Source organism: Mus caroli, chromosome 19 (genome assembly GCF_900094665.2).
Source record: "Mus caroli chromosome 19, CAROLI_EIJ_v1.1, whole genome shotgun sequence".
In the NCBI taxonomy this organism is placed as follows: Eukaryota; Metazoa; Chordata; class Mammalia; order Rodentia; family Muridae; genus Mus; species Mus caroli.
The window spans coordinates 53197295-53216315 of record NC_034588.1 but is presented as its reverse complement, the minus strand read 5'-3'; the positions used below and the strand labels follow the sequence as shown (position 1 = coordinate 53216315).

The 19021-nt window shown below is 45.3% G+C and overlaps 1 protein-coding gene across 9 annotated transcripts in view; it reads right to left on the bottom strand.

The window, feature by feature from the left end:
* Window positions 1–19021, bottom strand: part of Adrb1 (adrenoceptor beta 1) — a 65575-nt gene that overhangs the window by 42068 nt on the left and 4486 nt on the right. The window contains exon 1 of one of the 9 annotated variants that reach the window (XR_003835550.1): window positions 1520–1858. The exons of 4 other annotated variants lie outside the window; for them this stretch is intronic. The gene's annotated coding sequence lies outside the window, so the exon portion shown is untranslated. Of the gene's footprint in view, window positions 1–1519; window positions 1859–5006; window positions 5097–6773; window positions 6957–13379; window positions 14772–19021 lie in introns of those variants that run through there. 4 more of the 9 variants (XM_029472346.1, XM_029472345.1, XM_029472347.1 and 1 more) reach the window with 4 other exon arrangements.

Genomic DNA, 19021 nt, shown 5'->3' with positions numbered 1-19021 from the left:
AAGAAGAAGAAGAAGAAGAAGAAAGGATGGTACATGGGCTTTGAGGCTTCTTGTTTTGTTTTGTTTTGTTTTGTTTTGTTTTGTCTTTAAAATGCCAGAGACAATCACCACAGGTGACTTCCCTTACTTGACTGTCACTTTAAGTCTCACAGTGATCCTGAAGCTTACTGATTGGATTAGGCTGGCTGAGCAATGGTCTCCAGGGATTCATCTGTCTGTCTGTCCCCACATATTCCCCCCAGGACTAAGGTTCTGGCTTGCCCTGCCATGCCCAGCTTTTTATGTGAATTCTTGGAATCTGAGTGAAGGTTCTCTTGCTTACACAGTAGGCATTTTATCGACTGAGCCATCAACCCAGGCCTAGAAAACATTGAGTTTTAACAGAGCAACGAGTAACTCACTTAAAGGTGTCTGTATCAGTTACACAATTACACACGAACATTTCATCTGTGGAACCTCATTCCTCATCCCAGGACATCCGGTTACATGTGTTTTCTTGTACTGTTTGGGGTGCATCCATGTTGGAATTCTTGGGGGTTTGCCTTTAGTAGGTGGCGCAGGCACCTGGGGAGACTACAGCAAACACCCAGCAAGCAGCATTTCACAGATGTTTTCCAATCACGTCTGAGTGGCTGGCCCTTGGTAGGGCTCTCTCCCTTCCCCCAGATGTGGAATCTGGCACATGAAGCATGGCTATTTAAAGGCCTTCTGCTCTGTTGAACTTAATCATCTGCCATGTCCTGGTGTTCTGTGAATGAGGAATTCTGAGTTTCTCCAAATCTGGGTTGGGACGGGGGAATCCTGTAGAATAGGGGATACCTTCTCTAAAGAAAAAACAACAGTTCGGGGCCTGCAAAGAAGGGTAGATGAAGCCCAGGGCATCGTGGTTACTTGAGAATTCAATCTGGGAAGCTAGTGCTTTGGATCTCATATGTTTTATATCCCGAGTCTTATCCATTACCCAATGTGTCTTTGGAGGGTGTTGGATACTGGGGACAGGTGTAGAACATTCTGTAACCTTCGACCCACTGAAAGAAGCCCAAGCTGTCAGAGCCATCCAACCAAGAGCAGTTTGCACCAGATAGCCAGGTGGGGGCACTGCTGAGAGGGTGGTCTGCCTTCAGTCCCTGAGGACTGTCTGAGTGACAAGCAGGAGACAGAAGCATCTCAGGACAGAGGCTAAGAAGCAGGCCCAAGAGGAAGGCTCTGAGAGGGCCAGGCTCTCTCCCAACTCTTTATTTGGGGCAAGCTGTTCGACCTTTCTAAACCTCAGTTTCCCCATCCCCAAAATGTGGTAGCACAGAACTAATCTCGTGTTCTCTTCCCTCGGGTACTGGGAGGCACAGGGCTGTCAGTGAGGAGCTAAGGAAACCGAGAAGAGCTGGCTATTGTTTCAAAGCAGTCGCCCTCTGAGGTGCACCTCAGTCCTAAGACAGTGTTCTCTATTTCCCATCCCAGTGGCAAGACAAGCCTGGAGAGTACAAAATTTCTAGGGTATGAACAAGAACAGGGTACTCACAGAAACGAAGCATCCTGAAGGCTAGGTGGACTGTTTCTATGAAGGGTACCAGCCCTCCTTCTTGTTAGAACTGGCCACAGACCGCAGCCCTTCTTCCTGAGATGAACTTCAGTAATGAATTCAGATGTAATTAACATCTCCCACTGTGGCTTCTTCTATTGTTTCCGGCTTTTTTGCTGTCTAATGACTACATGTCTAGGACTCCTATTTTTAACAAACGTTTACAACCTGACAGATGACAGCTCTTAGGTTATAATTGTTCGTTAAAAATAGGACTCCCAACAGGTAGCTGTTAAAAGAGGAGGGAAGCGGACTTAATAGGGAAGGTCGCCTGACAAGCAGTGCTGAGCGGTCTGGAAATGAGCCTTACAGCGAGGCACAGAAAATGTCAGGTCAACACAGCGCTCTCAGTCAAGGGAACCAAAGGCTGTAAGTTATGCAACAGGCAGACGTGGCATGGCGGTGCCAAGAATCTGCTTCAAGCTGCCTTCACCCTGTTCTCACAACGAGTGACCTTCTTGGAAGTGGGTGAATTCGCCTGCTATTCCTGGCCGCAGCCTCTGTTCTCAGGCTCTCAGCTCGACTAGTTGCACTTCTGAAGTAAGGAACTCGCTGTCTGCCTGATACCGGGTCCTGAGTGCCAAATACGTACTTTCAGCCACGGAGAGCAAGGTCCTGCACGGGTTGAGGACAGCACTTCCTGTCTAAAGCATGAAAGCTTTCCCCTAGCTATTCGCCAGGTACTTACCTGGTGTGTGTAAGGAGCTGATTTAATAACAACTAGAATCTGGTTTTCTTGCATATTGATCAACATTTGGATTCGATATAAGGAAGGGATATTTGTCTCTGAGACGGATGCCTTGAGACACGGTAAGAGATGTCATCCTTTTGTAAAACAGCCATAGAAAAACTGTAGAAAAACCATCCCCTCCCATCACCACCTCCTGCCTCCCTTTCCGCTGCTCTCCTTAGTGTTTCTGAGAAGCTCCCAACATGAGCTACGCCACAAGGCCAGGCTACTCCAACAGGGCCAAGAGGACACTGCCTCTGACTTTAGCCCCACTGTGAGAAAGAAAACGACTTCCCTATCTGTTTAGCGGCCTTCTCTCCTGGCACACACAACTCAGACTCATGAGCCTGGAGCCACACAGCAGTCTCTCTTCACAGGGGAATTCCTCCCAGTGATGTCCGCGGCTGTCAGTCCTGTCTCACGTTTTTGGTTTCTTTTTGTTTGTTTGTTTTGTTTTTTTGTTTTTAACATTGACTTACTTATTTTCAGTGTGTGCATATGTTCATGCAAGGGTCGGGGGACAACTTTTGGAAGTTGGTTCTCTCCTTCTTCCACCATGTAGGTTCTGGGAATTGAACCCTGTCAGCAAAGTACCCTTACCCCCTGAGCCATCTCTCCAGGCCCCATCAGGCCCCACCTTTCTCCATTTCTTTCCCACTAGGCCGCCCGCCCTGATATTGTGGAGTGCACTATGTACCCGAAAGCCAATTTGTTCATTCTCTACCCTAAGACTTTCGGGATTCTCTTCCTCACAGAATGAAGTCCAGGGTCTTGATAAGATATACAACCTCTTCTCCACCCTGGCCTTTGCCTCTTTGTAGGCTGGAAACCTTATGATCATACCACGCTGATTCTCTGGTGTCTTCAGTTTTCTCCTGATCTCTCTTTAGGTTCCTACAGTAAATGGAGTGCAATCAGACAGAGTTAGAATCTACCTCCTCCTCCTCCTTCTCCTTCTCTTCCTTCTCTCCTCCTCCTCCTCCTCCTCCTTCTCCCTTCCTTCTCCTTCTCCCTTCCTCCTCCTCCTCCTCCTCTTCCTCCTCCTCCTCCCCTAGGACTCAGTGTCCCTGGCACCAAGGCTGCTGTTCCTGTGCGTCTCTTATCCAATGTAGGGCTTGGCATTCAGTTAGAACTTAATAATGTTTTCTTTTTCTTGCTAGGAACATACCAATTAGTCAAAAGCCATTGGTTGTTAAAACCACACAGAAGTGAAAAGGAAAAGAAAAAAGCAAAGAAGAAACCCTAAGTAGTGGTATAGTTCAACCGTTACCCCCTCTGCATTCTGTGGTGAGGTTTTCGTATATAGAATTTCCCAAACCCCCACTGACCGGAGGCAGAGGCCATTTCTCCCTCACTCCCTGCCAGGAGCCATTTCTGAAAAGAAAAAAGACCTAGGAGTTTTTGGTCCCTGTATTAGGACAGTTCTAAACCAGAACTGTCCAAACCAGGAGTTACTTGTAAGATTCTCATGTGGCTGAGGTAGCCTGCCTCGAGTACTTGGGTGATTCTCAAGGTCAGGGAGCTAATACTGAAACGGAAACAAAATCTTGACCTTTGGTCAGAGAACGAGTCTGAAGTGGAGTGGGACATTTCACCCAGGCAGCACCCGAGGGTGTTGGAAACTGGAGGCAGCAGGAGGCCCACAGCCAAGTGTGAGAATGTAGGTCCAATCACGCTCAGATCCTCAAGCTAAACAATGTGAAAACTTCTGCTCCCAGAACTCTGTCCATAGGTCACTCTGACCAGCCTCTCCCTTCGGACCCCACGTTTGTCCTCTGAGGGCAGACTCAGGACTCCAGTGAAAGCTGACCCCCAGCATCCTGGGAGCCCCACCCTGCCCTCAATGTCCTGGATGGCAATCGAGAAGTGGAAATAAATGAGAATAGAACAAACGGCCTTTAGAACAGAGACTTGGGGATTTCTACTGTAGCTGAATTAAGTTCCCAGTGTTGGAAGAAGGGAGTCTGGTTTAACAATGGGTGGTGGGAGGATGCTGGTCTGCAAGGTGGAGAGCTTGGTCCTAGATCTCGCTGGAAGCCGCTGTAGAGGGACACGCTGACTCACTGTCCTGTTTCAGTTTTGTGTTAGCAGGAATCTCCATCCCTGAGACTGGATGAACTCCTTGGGGCTATGTGCTTAGCTGAGGGTTCACCTCTGTGAGCTCTGAACTCTACCAAGTGGCAGAACTCAAAAAACCGAACGGAGACGCCCCATGTTATCTGCACTGTTTCAGGCGGGATGACTGTGGACCAATACATAACTGGCAGTTGGCTTTAGAATATACACTCGGCCCAGTGATTTATCCAAGACAACAGGTGAACAGCTTGCTATGTACACAGCAGTTTACCTGTCCAGACTTGCTTCAGGACCCTGCTCTGTGCAGTCTACCAGCCCTAAGGTGTTAGGTTACAAAGTTGCCCAATTTCGTCAGTTCCACCTTGAGAGACCTGCCTGGAATCCCAGGCCCATGCTGAAGCCCTGTAAATAACCCTTTCCCTTCGCCCCTTCTCAGACCGCTGTCTCTCCCTGCGATTTGGCTTTGCAGCACCAAGTGTCTGGTGATGTTTGAGGGAGCTGCACACTGGGCGTTTTCAGTCTCACTTTCCTGCTGTGGAATCAGGCCCCAAGAGACTGTCTCATACTCAATAGACTGGCAGGACCATACTGGAATCTACATGTCTGTTCTCCAGGACTGCCTTACCGCACAAGCTGTAACTTCCTTGTCTGCAACCAGAGAGGACTGCATCGGCTCCTTGAGTCTTAAAATGCTGCCTTGCTCAAACTCTGCTAAAAACAAAAACAAAACAAATGGAGAGCTGGGTGTGTCAGCATGTTCCTGTAATTTCAGATCTTAGAAGGATTAGGAGTTCAAGGCCAAGCCTCCGTTCCATAGCCAGTTAGAAAGGTGGAGGCCAGAACAGGCTGCACGAGACCGTCTCATAAGAGAGACAAAATAAGACAAAACAAATAAATAACAATTAAAAAACAAGCTTAACCGTGGCTCAACCCATCCTTTCCCTTTCTCTCTTTTGTTAAAATAAATTTTTGTTTTACTAAGATTTTGTTTATTTAAGTAAAATACAAGTAGAGCAAAGGGCTCTATCAGATTTATTTGTGTGTGTGTGTGTGTTAAACAGGTAACAAAATGGTGATTTTGGTCATGTGCTTATGTGCAGCTTAGTGATAGCACCCTCAAAGCTTGTGCTGTTCTCATTGATATCTGGTTCCACTATGCTTTTAGCACCCCAAAAGTAAATGCTATGTCAATCAGGTAGTTGCTGGTCACTTCTCCTCCCAGCTCCTGGCAGCCACTAGCCTAATATTCTGTGAGTTATCGGTGAATTTCCCCATCCTGGTATGTTCATGCCGTGTAATGCTGTCTTGGTCAATGGGGAACTGCACATGTGACTGTGGTCCCGTAAGACCACTTTGCCGAATGACTCAGCCATCGGAGAGTGTGTGACTATACTCAGTGGCGTTCACAAAGGCATGAGATTGTCCACAGACACGTTTCAGGATGTGTCCCAATCACTTACGACTTTTGTATAAGTGGGACAGTACAGTTTGTGGCTTCTGGGTGGTCTGCTGCCTTCTTTGGCTTAGCAGATGTGGGCATCTGTGATATTCATTTCTCAGATTGTTCCTTCAGATATATACGTCTGTTTCTCTGTGTTTATTCAGATGCATTTTGGAGCGTCTTCCTCTAGTGTTGTCCATTTTGCTTATCAAGACCTGTGAGCTCCCAAGGTCTGTAAGTGTCCACTCTGTACCCCAGCCACACCTCTGCCACCGAGTCCAGCCTTTTACACAGAGTGCTGGGGACCTGAGCTTGGGCAGTGAGTGCTTTTCCCATGGGACCATCTCCCCTTTTCACACTAAGCAGCAGAAGAGCCAAATGCAATCATCGTCATGACGGAGGGTTGTTCTTCTGGCAGGGAGAGGGGGTCCTCAAAGGTGACAAAAAGGAAGGGAAACCCTCCAGAGGTCTTGGCCACTTGACTTAGGAGGAGTTGTCTGTCACTGGTCCTGGCTCTGGGAGGAGGCAGGCAGAACCAGGACGCGCACAGCGCGACAAGGAAGATTGCGAGATGGGGGAGGAGCCAGGCAACTGGAGCGTGTCTGTTGTTGAGAGTGTGGCCAGCAGCTAGATGAAGGCAGTAATGAGGAAGCCCTGGTTGGGGTCCCTCCTGGGGTCCCTCTTGCACAGTCTCAGCTTATTCCGTCACTGCTCAATGTTTTCAGCCAACAGAAGTCTGCTGTCAGTGTGGCAACAGCTCCTGTGGGCTCCCCAAGGTGTTGCTGTTGGTGAGGTCTCCTTTTGATGCTTGGACTGGAAGGATGTTCTCACGAACAGTTCAGACAGGAGCAGAGAATGGGAAACGTGCTACTCGACACTCAGAATTCTCTCCCATCGGATTCCTCAAAATGTCAAAGAGAAGAAATTCTGTGCCCAGTGCGATGGAATCTAAATCATGATTTAATGTCAGGGACTAATGTCAATCTTCAGGCCCCTGTGATGCTTAAAACATCTTGACCTCATTCCCTTCTCTCCCAGCGAACGGCAAACTGACAGTTGATGCTTCGACCAAGTTGCTGGTTGGAAACGGTCCGCCTTTTTTCTTAGAGTGTGCCTTGTCTTCTCTCCCTCTGTTTTGTATGATAGGGGACATGAAAATGTAAAAAGAAAAACTGAAAAAAAAAAACAAACAAAACAAAAACAAACCTGCCATTGCCTTTCCTCTCTGCAACCTTTAAGACAAAGATAAAGGGTCACGGTGAGTTTAGAAATATTTATCTTGCGGATATTGCATTGAAAATTTTAAGTTGAGGTAAATGTCACGGAAACTATTGAGGCACATGACCACAGGCAGTCTGAGGCAGCTGGAGATGAAGGTGGTCTCTGCAGGACACTGGCTGTGAGGTTTTAGGACACTGGCAAACATCTGAGGTAGGAATTGGGGGTGAGGGGCACCTGAAAGATACGGTTTCACATGGAAATGTGTGTGCAACTCCTTGGAGTAGAGATTATAACTTGGTTTAGTTGTTTTAAATCTTGAAGGGTTCAATGATTCCAGGGAATGAAAATTCTTTGTTTTCAGAGCTGTTTGGACACTACAGTGATGTGTGTGGGTGCATGTGTGTGCATACTTGTGTGTGTGTGTGTGTAAACCAGAAGTAAATAACAGGTGTCTTTCTCAGTTCCTTTTGTTTGTTTGTTTATAGTAGGCTCTTATTATGTAGCCTTTTCTGGCCTAGAATTCTAAGCCAGGTCAGTCAGCCTTGAGCTCCCGAGTGCTGGGATTAAAGGCATGCACCAGCACACCCAGCCTCTGACTTACATTTTGAGACAGGCTCTTCCACTGAACCTGGAGCTCACAGACTGCCTAGACTGGCTGGCCACGGAGCCTCAGGATCATCCTGTCTCCACTTCCCCAGTACTAGATTACAGACTCATGCGACCATGCTTGTATCAAGCTCAGGGCAGCAAGGTCTCTTCAAACTACCAATCTCTGAAGCCCCTACAATGTCTGCCTTTAAAGGAGTCTTCCCTCTGTAAGTCTATAGAACTGACCCTGTTGTAACAGTCAAGGTTGTCTTGGTGAGGGGTCAGTGCAGGCAAACAGAGGACTGGTCACATGATACACTGACTTCTGTTGCTCCCCAAACCATTTCTCTCATTGCTATGACGCCTCCTCTCCCCACTAAAGTCTGCTCCAGGATTCAGTCTTAGTTATTTTTTTTGAGAGCAAAACCGTTAATGTTTAATAATTTATAAAAGCATTCCCGGGTACATAATAGTTAGTAATGCATTGCCAGTTGCTGAAAACACTAACTAAAATATGAAGAGAAAAGCGACAAGATTCACGAAGGCGTCGGTAGCAGAGCATTGCATGGATAATTGGTGCTCAAGAAATCATAAAAAGGCAACTGTTAGGAAAATAAACAAGAAGTATTAGACATTTAGAAAAACAACATGAAAATAAAAAAAAACACCATTCTAACAGCTGAAGACATGATTACACCTAGAGAAACTTCAGAGATGATTTCACTGGCCTCTGAATCTTCATTTCTAAATGGCTCAGTTTCAGGAATTTGGTTTTCTTTTTTTTTTTTTTTTTCCAATTAGATATTTTCTTTATTTACATTTCAAATGTTATTCCCCTTTCCTAGTTTCCTCTCTGAAAATCCCCTATCCTGCTCCCCCTTCCCTTGCTCCCTAACCTACCCACTCTGGCTTCCTGGCCCTGGCATTCCCCTATACTGGGGTATAGAACCTTCACAAGACCAAGGGCCTCTCCTCCCATTGATGACCAACCAGGCCATCCTCTGCTACATATGCAGCTAGAGACACGAGTTCCACCATGTGTTTTCTTTGATTGGTGGTTTAGTCCCAGAGAGCTCTGGGGGTACTGGTGAGTTCATATTGTTGTTCCTCCTATAGGGTTGCAAACCCCTTTAGCTCCTTGGGTACTTTCTCTGTCTCCTTCATTAGGGACCCTGTGTTCCGTCCAATGGATGACTATCAGCATCCACTTCTGTATTTGCCAGACACTGGCAAAGCCTCTCAGGAGACAGCTCTATCAGGCTCCTATCAGCAAAATCTTGTTGGCATCTGCAATAGCGTCTGGGTTTGGTGGTTGTTTATGGGATGGATCTCCAGGTGGGGCAGTCTTTGGTTGGTCATTCCTTCAGTCTCTGCTCCGAACTTTGTCTCTGTAACTCCTTCCATGGGTATTTTGTTCCCCCTTCTAAGAAGGATCGAAGTATCCACACTTTGGTCTTCCTTCTTCTTGAGTTTAGTCTTAGTTATTTTTAAATCTTTTGTTTGTTTGTTTGTTTGTTTGGGTTAAGGTTATAGCTCATTGGTAGAGCATTTGCCTAATATGTGTAAGGCTCTAAGTTAAAAATCAGCAACACACACAGACACACACAGACACAGATGTACAGATGCACACATGCACTCATATACACACATACACATGCACACATATGCTCACATATGCATGTGTGCATGCATACGCAAACCTAAGCCTTTCCTCGTGGTGTTCAGTGAATGCTACTGGTAGATGAGTTGACAGGCCACAGGTGATAGTTTTAAAACTGCTTTGTTGGCTTCCCTCACGAGCAGGTGGTGTTCCAGAAAGGAACATGTCAGAACACGGGTCTGCAACCTCATATGCCAAATTCCCCAGGTCCAGAAAGCTCTCAAGATAGAGTTTTCCATAACTCATTGGCAGTTAATGTGACCTTACTTGAACTCATTTGGCAGCAAAATCCGACTTGAACCGGCGTGAGGCTATTTATAGTCATTATTTATCTACTTGGCATGAATAATCATACATTCACAGTAGAGACACTAATGTTTGATTATAGGATCCTGACCTGGACCTTACTTAGTGTGGCGTGTAATGTCTTTTTATTACCATTTATCTTCTGAAAATTAAAAACAGTCTCAACCTTAAAACACATATGGCCCCTTGGGGCTTCAGATAAGTTTGTGGGCCTATCCCATTAGTTTGTCTACAAGTGCGCGCGCGCACACACACACACACACACACACACACACACGTACACGTACACACTTATGGGCACATGTGTATATAAACATCCATATGTGTGTCCAAGTCTAAGTTTGATATTTTCTGTTATGAGTGTGGTGTGTTTGGCTACTCTTAAAAGGGAACAAAATCTTTCTTATCTTTCAAGACTGAGCTGACAGCTGCTTCTGGGTTTTGATAAGTGAGCTTTCACAGAACTTGTCCTCCCTGCCACTGCCAATGCTTCCAAAGTACAGGTTAGAGAACCGTGAGGACGACCACAGGTGGTTATCAGGGGACAGGGGAGGGAGGAGGGCAGAAAGGTCAGGGGACCATATGCTAAGGTACAGGAAGAAGTTCCAGATGACCGACTGGGAGACACTGTCCCCATCATTAATAGCATTCTGCACATGTCAACATTGTTATAAAGTTAATATTAAATGTTTATATTACAAATAAAAGGTTGAGTTAAGAGTTTTCACAAAGGCACCTGAGTTCAATCCCAGCACTCACAACAGGTGGCTTACAACTGCCTACAACTCCAGCTCTTGGTGATCTGATCCCTTCTTCTGGGCTCATGAACACACACATACACACACACACATGATGTGCACACACATACACACTCTTTCTCTCACACTCACACACTCATAACCACACACTCACACACACCCATACACAGACTCACACACTCATACACACGCTCTCTCTCTCTCTCTCTCTCTCACACACACACACACACACACATATTTTCTCACCCACTCATACACATACTCTCTCACACTCACACACTCATAAACTTATGCATAAATAAAAATAATGAAAACAATTTTTTAAAAGGGACAGTTATGTATGGAGATGGAGATGTTAATTAAATCATTAGTATGTGAAAAAATATATACTTATTTTACATTATACCAGTGAGCATATAAAACTATTGCACCAGTTAAATAATAAAAAAAAAAATGTGAAATGAAATAAGGACAACAGAAGAGAGTACCTGTCTGATTTTAAGACCACCAATCTAGGGGTTGGAGAGTTAACAGCAGTTAATAGCACCGGCTGCTCTTACAGAGGACCCAGGTTCAATTTCTAGTATCCACAGGGGAGCTCTCACCATCTTTAACTCCAGATCCAGAGGATCTGATACCCTCTTGTGACCTCCAATCTCATGTACCTAGTATATTTATGCACGTAGGCAAAATCCTCATACAGGTAAAATAAAGATAAATAAATAAAAAGACTGTCTACAAGGCCAGCATACAACTAGAAAAATAAGTGAATAAGTACTGTAAATTGATCTGTGGTGCAGCAAAATCACAGTATAGTAGTATACTGGTTGGAAACAAAAAACATCCAACTTGTAGTTTATCCCACACATTTCAGACTTGGCTCTGATTAGAATCTAAACTGTGTTATACTGAACCCAGTTCCTCAGTACCGGCACAAAATTCACCGTTTTTCTTCCCCGGATAAACATGGCCCTCCTCTTAGACTGGCCTCTTGTGGTTGCAGCTTGGATGGCCAGCCCTGCCTGCAGAGTACACTGCTTTCAGAAGCTGAGGCTGCTAAGCTGCTCCACACCCTGAAAATACCTAACTCATCCCATAGGCAAATTAGAGAAATAAAGATTTTCATGTGGGCTAGAGACGTATGTGTTGTCTCAGGGGAAGGCCGCCGTGAAATAAAGGAAGAACGGCACTACCTAGGGCAGTGAGAGGGACTGTGTCGAACACCGAGTGCCCCGATTGTGGAGAGAGAACCAGGAGGCTTTCCACAGGAAAGGCGCATTCTTCTCAGAGTAGCAGGCAGACTGTAAAATCCCTCCCTGATCCGAGCCTTCCATAAACTTGGAAATAATGGCTGAGAGCAGAGGGAGGACGCTCTTGTAAAGAGACGGTCAGGTCAACAAGACATGCCTGTGACCTGCAGAGGCATTTGGCTTCTACAAAGAAATAATGTTTCTGTTGGGGAGTGAGGTATAAAGAGAGTGGGCATCCGAGCGCCAGAAGTGGGGTACAGGGTCAACAAGCCTTATCCAAGGGAGAAAGGAGTATGGGGCTCAAAGGCAGAGGCTCCCCGAATTTCAGGGAGCCAGACTGTTAAAGGCCTCATCGTTACAATCACCTTCCCTGGGTACAGAAAGACTGCAAGGAATGGCCTTGTGGCTTCTACTCTACAAATTACTGAAGCGGTCTTCTGATTTTGTAAATCAATCTCAGAAACTGATGCAGAGGAATGGGTTCATACCAACTAGGTCTAATAGGCTGAAGGCAGGGAATCTGAAAATGTCACACAGCTCTGCTCAGTCACACCCTGCACTGTTACCTCCTGCCCGATTTACAGCTCTATACTGAGTATCTTGGGAACAAGAATCCAGGGAATATGACACTGTTTGATTGACCATGCAACCCAGCTAGTCACCTCTGAAAAGGTAGCCCAAGTGACCAAGTCAGCTTAGCACGGAGATACCTGCATACCCATGCTGATAATGGCATAGCTTCCAAAAGCCAAATTGTGGAATCAGTCTGCCAGTAGAAGAAAGACATGTGAGATGCCCATATATACATATGTACATAATGCACACATGTACATGTATATATACACACACACACACAAGCGCGTGCGCGCACACACACACACACACACACACACACACACACACGGAAGCTTTATGCAGCCAGAAAGAACAAAGTTATATATTTTGCAAGAAAATTAACAGACAGAACGAACAAAAATCAACCAAACTCACAAAGGTAAGTTTCTCATGTTTTCATTAAAACAAAAACAAAAACACAAAAACAAAAGCATGGGGGCTGGAGAGATGGCTCAGTGGTGAAGAGCCCTGGCTGCTCTTCCAGAGGTTCTGAGTTCAATTTCCAGCAACCATATGGTAGCTCACAACCATCTGTAATGGGATCTGATGCCCTCTTCTGGTGTGTCTGAAGACAGCTATAGTGTACTTGTATACATAAAATAAATAAATAATTCTTTAAAAAAAAAAAACGTTAAAATGGAAGGTTGTACTGGCAAAGCCATAACCCTGAAAAGAGAAGAGGGGTGGCAAGGTGGTGGTGGTGCCATCCAAGTACGCATGTGTAAAAAAAACCACGTTGGAATAAAACTCTACCCACTCATATGTGTTAATGAAAGATAAATTTATAATGTTGTTTAAAATGAATATGCATTGCTGAGGGCATACTGATATATAAGGTACGGAACAGAGACTAATATGTAAGTCTTCACACTTTCTCAGAAGGCATTGTGACATTCCCTTGAGCAGCCAAAGACTCCATATAAGATCTCTCTCCTCTCTTGCTCCCTCTCTCTCCCTTCCCCATCCCTGTCCCTTCTTCCTCCCTCCCTCCCTCCCTCCCTCCCTCTCTCCCTTCCCTCTCTCTCTCTCTCTAATGAAACAATGATTAGAAATCTATTTCAAGACTGAGGGGACATACAAAGGCTGAGATGTCTGTTTGCTATTATGATAGAAGGTATATAAAGATATATACAATTTATCTTTAATGCTTATATTGCTATTTCTTGCATCAAAGGCATGCAGAAATAAAATCTAAAGCAGAAGTGTGTGCCTCTCCCAGACATGATCTGTGTCTGACTATGGCCTTGGACAAACTTTCTGAAGTCACGAGCTTTGTACCCTCAGGGCACGACCTTTGGGCATAACCTATATAACCATAGCCTTATGCCCCTAGAAACTTGCTTGGTCAGGGTGCATTTCCCTGACTTTGCTCTAAAGTGGAAATGTAAAAATAAAAAAGCCACGTTAATAAAGAGCTCACATATATGAAATGGTGTAAAGTAGCTACTGATTTTCTATTTTGCACAGTGAGACAACGGAATAGACTCAGAATTTTTTTTTTTTTAAGATTAAGGGAGAGGATATAGACACCTGTCATGTCACTGAGGGCTAATCTTTCGAAAAGATTGCTTTAATTCTGACATTGCTGGTTGTAGATCTCTATGCTCTGGGAGGGAAGAGCCCAAAAACACTCCCTGTATTCTCAGGAGACTCCGCCAGGTGTGCAGGCACACCTCAGTGTCTGCACCAAGGACTATCTGCAATCATCGGGAGTACCCACAATGCTTTGCTTTCGTTCACACCGTTTCCTTCCCCTTGTGACATCCCAGGGAATGGCCCTTCAGGCTTCTGTACTAGCCTCATGCTTATGTCACAGAGCATTATGTCCCGTGTTCTGCAGCTGAGAATCTGGAAAGTGGCTATTGCCAACTGAGATGGGTTCTGTGTCAGACGCACACCAGGTTCCCCCGGACTAACACACAAGCACGTCTATGTTTAGAATATCTCATTGGTGATGCCTTTATGTCATTAACATGTCAAGACACTAACTTCAGCTATTTATTTTCTCCTCTTTAAGAAGCTACTAGCGAATGTGACATTAAACACAGCTTCTCTTGTGTTTCTGTCAGACAGGGAGCTGGGTTAGTTTTCCCCTCCAGCCCATCTGTCTCGTGCGGAACTACACCTGCCTCATTATCACATTTTCTAGGGGATGCCTAAATCTCCCCAAACGCTTTGGGGACAGACTGGAGAGTCTGGGAACGCACACGGTGCCCTCAATTAACAGTAGTTGGACATATGAATCACGTCAGAGTCGTCACGGGAGGCACCCCAAGTGTTTCTGAGCACATCTGCCGTGGAGAGCGCACACATGCCTTTTAGGTATGTCACCACACCGAGGCTTTGAGGAGAGCCGTGCACCTGTGTCCTTCGGAGAGCAGGCCGAACTAAGCATGGTGGAGAGGAACCTGTGTTGCCAGTCTGGCCCTGCTTGCAGGAGGCTTATATAGGGCTGTGAAGATAGCTCGTTTTCCATGTTACATATTTTAACTTTGTGTAATTTTCCCCCTTAGGTCTTCAGAGCTTTGTGCCTCTGGAGACGTTGATCTAAGAAGAAGAAGAAGAAAAAAAAAAATACTAAGAAAATTCCAGGAAGGGCGGATGCCATGCTGATGCTGGCTGTCATTTTGTACCAGGCTGTGTTTGCTCTCCTCTTCCACTACAAGATGGCTTGTGATTAACAACAGAAAATAACGCGGTGGTGTGACATCGTTGAAGAGATGAAATGGGGTTGCTTACAGTATGAGAGCTGTGCAGGGGGCCATCAAGATGACTGAGGGGTTAAAGGTGTCTGCCACCAAGCCAGACAACCTGAGTTTGATCCCTGGGACCCATAGGAAGGAAAGAGAGAAGAGATTCCTGAGAGTGGTCCTCTGACCTTCATGTGGTGTGTTGTAGCAGGCACACACACCCTAAAATAAATAAATGCAATTAAAAAAAAATAAAATCTTTTAAAGGAGAGAGAAAAAAAGTTTCCTTTGAAAACACCTAAAATACCTTTGACACATTTGTAAAGATATGACAATGAAACCCATTATTATGTGTAATTAATATATGTTAAGAAAATTACCTTGAAACAGAAAAATAACAAAGGTTTGGTACTGATTTTCACGTGCCCCCCCCCCCCCCCCCCCACTGAAAAGCTCTAGAAACAGAACAGTATTCACCTGTCAACTTCAGATGACTGAGACCAGGCAGGAATCAAAACTCCACACAGAATTTTAGTCTCTGTAAAGGAAGTGGCTGCCAAGGTGAGGGGCTAAATATTTGTCAGACCAGTGATTTAACACTCGAGTTACTCCAATCCCAGTTTCTGAGGTTTTACATTAATTTAGGGAGAGCCCCACGTGGGGTGGGGAATCACCAATCAGACATCTTAAGAATCTGTACATGCCAAAGTCTAGAATCTTTCTAAGGGACTTGGCTTTTCCCGTGTGTGCCTATGGGGGTGCATTATCTCAGGATTGATCACTGAATCACTCAAGTGCTGTCTTTCTTCACAGAAGAACGTTTTCCTAAAACAACAACAACAACAACACGTTACCTCTAATGGCTTTCAAACTCCCCCACGCTGCAGAAAACACAGTCTCTTAACGTCTACTATTTTTAAGCGGACTTTTAACAAGGCTCTCAAGATTGCAGCTAAGTTCCTGTAGTTAGACATGACAGATACTTGAAGCCAGTAGATTTCCTATAGATTTGGCGCTGTTTATTAAATCAGGAACAAAGAAACCCAATATCCTGCAAGCGGCAAAAGAAAGGGAAGCAAAAAAATATATATAAATAAATAAAAATAAAAAAAAAGCCAAACTCTCCTGTGGCTCTCAGCACTTTTCCTCCCCAAACTGCTCTTCCACGAAAAAGAACAATCTAGACGGTTGGTATTAGCATCTACAACTCAACACTAAACTGCAGCGGTGAGGGGGCTCTCCCAACTGACTGACTTTCCTCCGAGAATCCTTAAACTGCCTTTGCACAGCGAGCAGCACACAGGTGTTTTAATTCCGTGCTTGGGAAGAGGATTACCTCATTCGGTTGTGGTTTCTGTGGAATTTTAAGTACAATTTTAAAAAGGAAGGGCTGGATTTTGGATACGTGGGGTATTATACATATATTATATATGTGCATATCTATATAGATTTGCCATTCTTAGTTGTTCTCTTTCATTTAAAAAAAAAAAAGCCACAGGGATTTTTGTGGGTGGAGTTGCTAGGAAAGAGAGTAGGCCGTCAAAGGGGAGGGTAGGTGATGGTTAGCTCAGCAGAGAGGACCCGTCCCCTCAAGCGTCTCAAAGGCAATTATGAGCAAACTGAGTGCCTTTGTGGGAAAGAGCTCCATTCACAAGAAAGCCCGCTGACCTTCCCAAGGTCACCTGTCCGGCGAGGGAACTACAGTGAGAGAAGAAGCCAGGGAGGCCCAGGCCGCCATCTGTTTGACCAGGTTTTCCTCTCCTTCAAAGGTTTCTAGCCCCAAGTCCCACAGTCAACAAGCTTGGGAAACAAAAGCCCACAACCTTTAATTCATGTCATAGAATTGCATGCAGCGAGAGCACTAGTGAGAGCAATAGGCTGTGGAGGTAAAGTGACAGGGTTAGAAGTGACAGGGTTAGAAGCACAAAGGCTGGGGGGGGGGCGGGGCGGGGGTGTGAGCCCACACCTTCAGTACCAGACCCAGTCTGGAGGGACGAGTAAATGGGAAAGGAAAAACAACAGTTTGAGGGTTTGTTTTTGTTTTGTGTTTCTGGAAGTTGCCCCTTCATTAGGAGCAATGCTTGCAGTCTGGGGAGGACAACAGAACCAGACACTAAAGGCTTCAGAAGTAAGCGTTAATAGACAGATGATCTTGACACTCCTAATTGCCAGCTGTGAGCAAGTGTGTGTGTGTGTGTGTGTGTGTGTGTGTGTGTGTGTGTGTGAGGGGGGGGCGAGGGCAGGAGAAGGGGGAAATTTGTGCCCTGAGAAACGTGGAAAATCAATGTTTTAGGAAACTATTTCCGAGAAACGAACAGCATCCGCAGAGAGCTGTGTAGTCTCGATATTTCTAGCTCATTCAAGAAGCAAGGGAGAACACCCCTCCTTACTCCCCAAAAAGCTAGCAGGTCTGAAGGTTGGAAGATAAAAGAGGCCTTGAGTACCTCATGCACATGAACAGTGCCCGGTATCTGACTGAAGGTAAAGTTTAAAGGCAGCAACTTTCTGGCTTCCTTGGGTGTTGCCCACAAAGATCCTGCTCTCATGACCGGCAACATGTCTCATCATGGGACTGCCAGGGCTGCTGGCTCTTTGCAGGCTGTCAAAGCAACTCCATTTGGAAGGTTCTCAACTCCCTCATAACCAAATCCAATGGACTGAAACTCTCCTTCTTCCCACTAAAAGGTGAAAGAACTGTTGATGAAGTAAGTTAATCTACAAAGTATATAATAATAATAATAATAATAATAATAATAATGCTACCAGGATTATATTTTAGGGGCTGGTAGACTCTCAATGATATCAGGTTAAAGTGGGAGTTTCCAGAGATGCTTATCCTCTGGGAAGCGGTCCGGTGGATCACCACAGCAGAGCCAAAACTGCTTGGGATAGAGAGATTCAAAAATTATGAGATTCAGAAGCAATATTCTAGATGGGAATTCAACTAGCATGGAGAGTGTGAGTGACGGGGAAGGAGGAGAAATTAATTCCATTTGCTGATGTGCCTGCAGGGAGCTATTTTTAGGTATAATCCAAACACTGCATATCTTCTCCATTTTGATTAGTAGAAAATTGGCAGAGAGCCAAAAGAATTAGTGTTTCTCAGCACATTGAGCCAGAAACGTACAAATAAAACTACATTATCTGTGCCAATGCATTTAATTTGAGCTACTCCTAAGTTTTATTCCCCCTCCAACCTTCCTCCCCGCTCCCCGCCCCGAAGAACACATGGTCCGGCTTTGTCAGAGACATGCAGAAGACACAGAAGATGTCTGTTACAATTAGCAACATGAGTTCTAGACTAAGGTTCCCCTGGAAGCTTCCTCACAAGCCGCTGCTAAGAACTCAGCTCTCTGCACTCCCCCTCAGGCACAGGGGAGGGGCCGAGAAATTTTCTACCTAGCCATCTTACATAATGTCAGAGGAAATCAGCAGTCCAACACAATGTGAAATTTAAATAAGTTGGGGGAAATGTGCTTAACAAGGAAAGGTTTCCCAATAGACACTTAGAAGTTATTAATAATTCCAGTTCCAAGGAAAGCACAGAACAGAAAAATAAACTCAACGGGCCAAGCTCAGCAGCAGCGAGCTCCTGAAGGGCCTATCCCAATGTCCGTTGCTCCAGTCAGTGGGAGGATGTATATATATATATCCCCCAAATTCTCATTACTCCACCACTCCAAACCTGGCATGCCCACTTCCAGGACCAGTGTAGCAAGTCACTGCTGAGTTGACAAATCTTAGCTGTACTCTGTCTACTGTTGTGATATTAAGGTAGATACCTTTAGCAACTTGATGTGTGCAGATACAAGGGTAAGGTCGTTCCCTGCCTGTACACTGCCCTTTCCCTCCCATCTCTGCAATACTGTTTCAGCAGCTAACACACACAACTGGCTACTGTGACTTTTGGCAAACCAGTTTTCACCATTCCTACAATGCACAGCTCTCCTCCTAAATAACAAACCAAGGTAGTTTTCCTGCATATTCAGAATCTCAGACACGGCCGGCCTACCTGTGAATATCTGTGGTGCCCGTTTGGAGGATCCCACAGAAATCTTTTCTTGTTTCCTGCAAGTCTGTGTAAGCAAATCCCTCTGCAGAGTGACT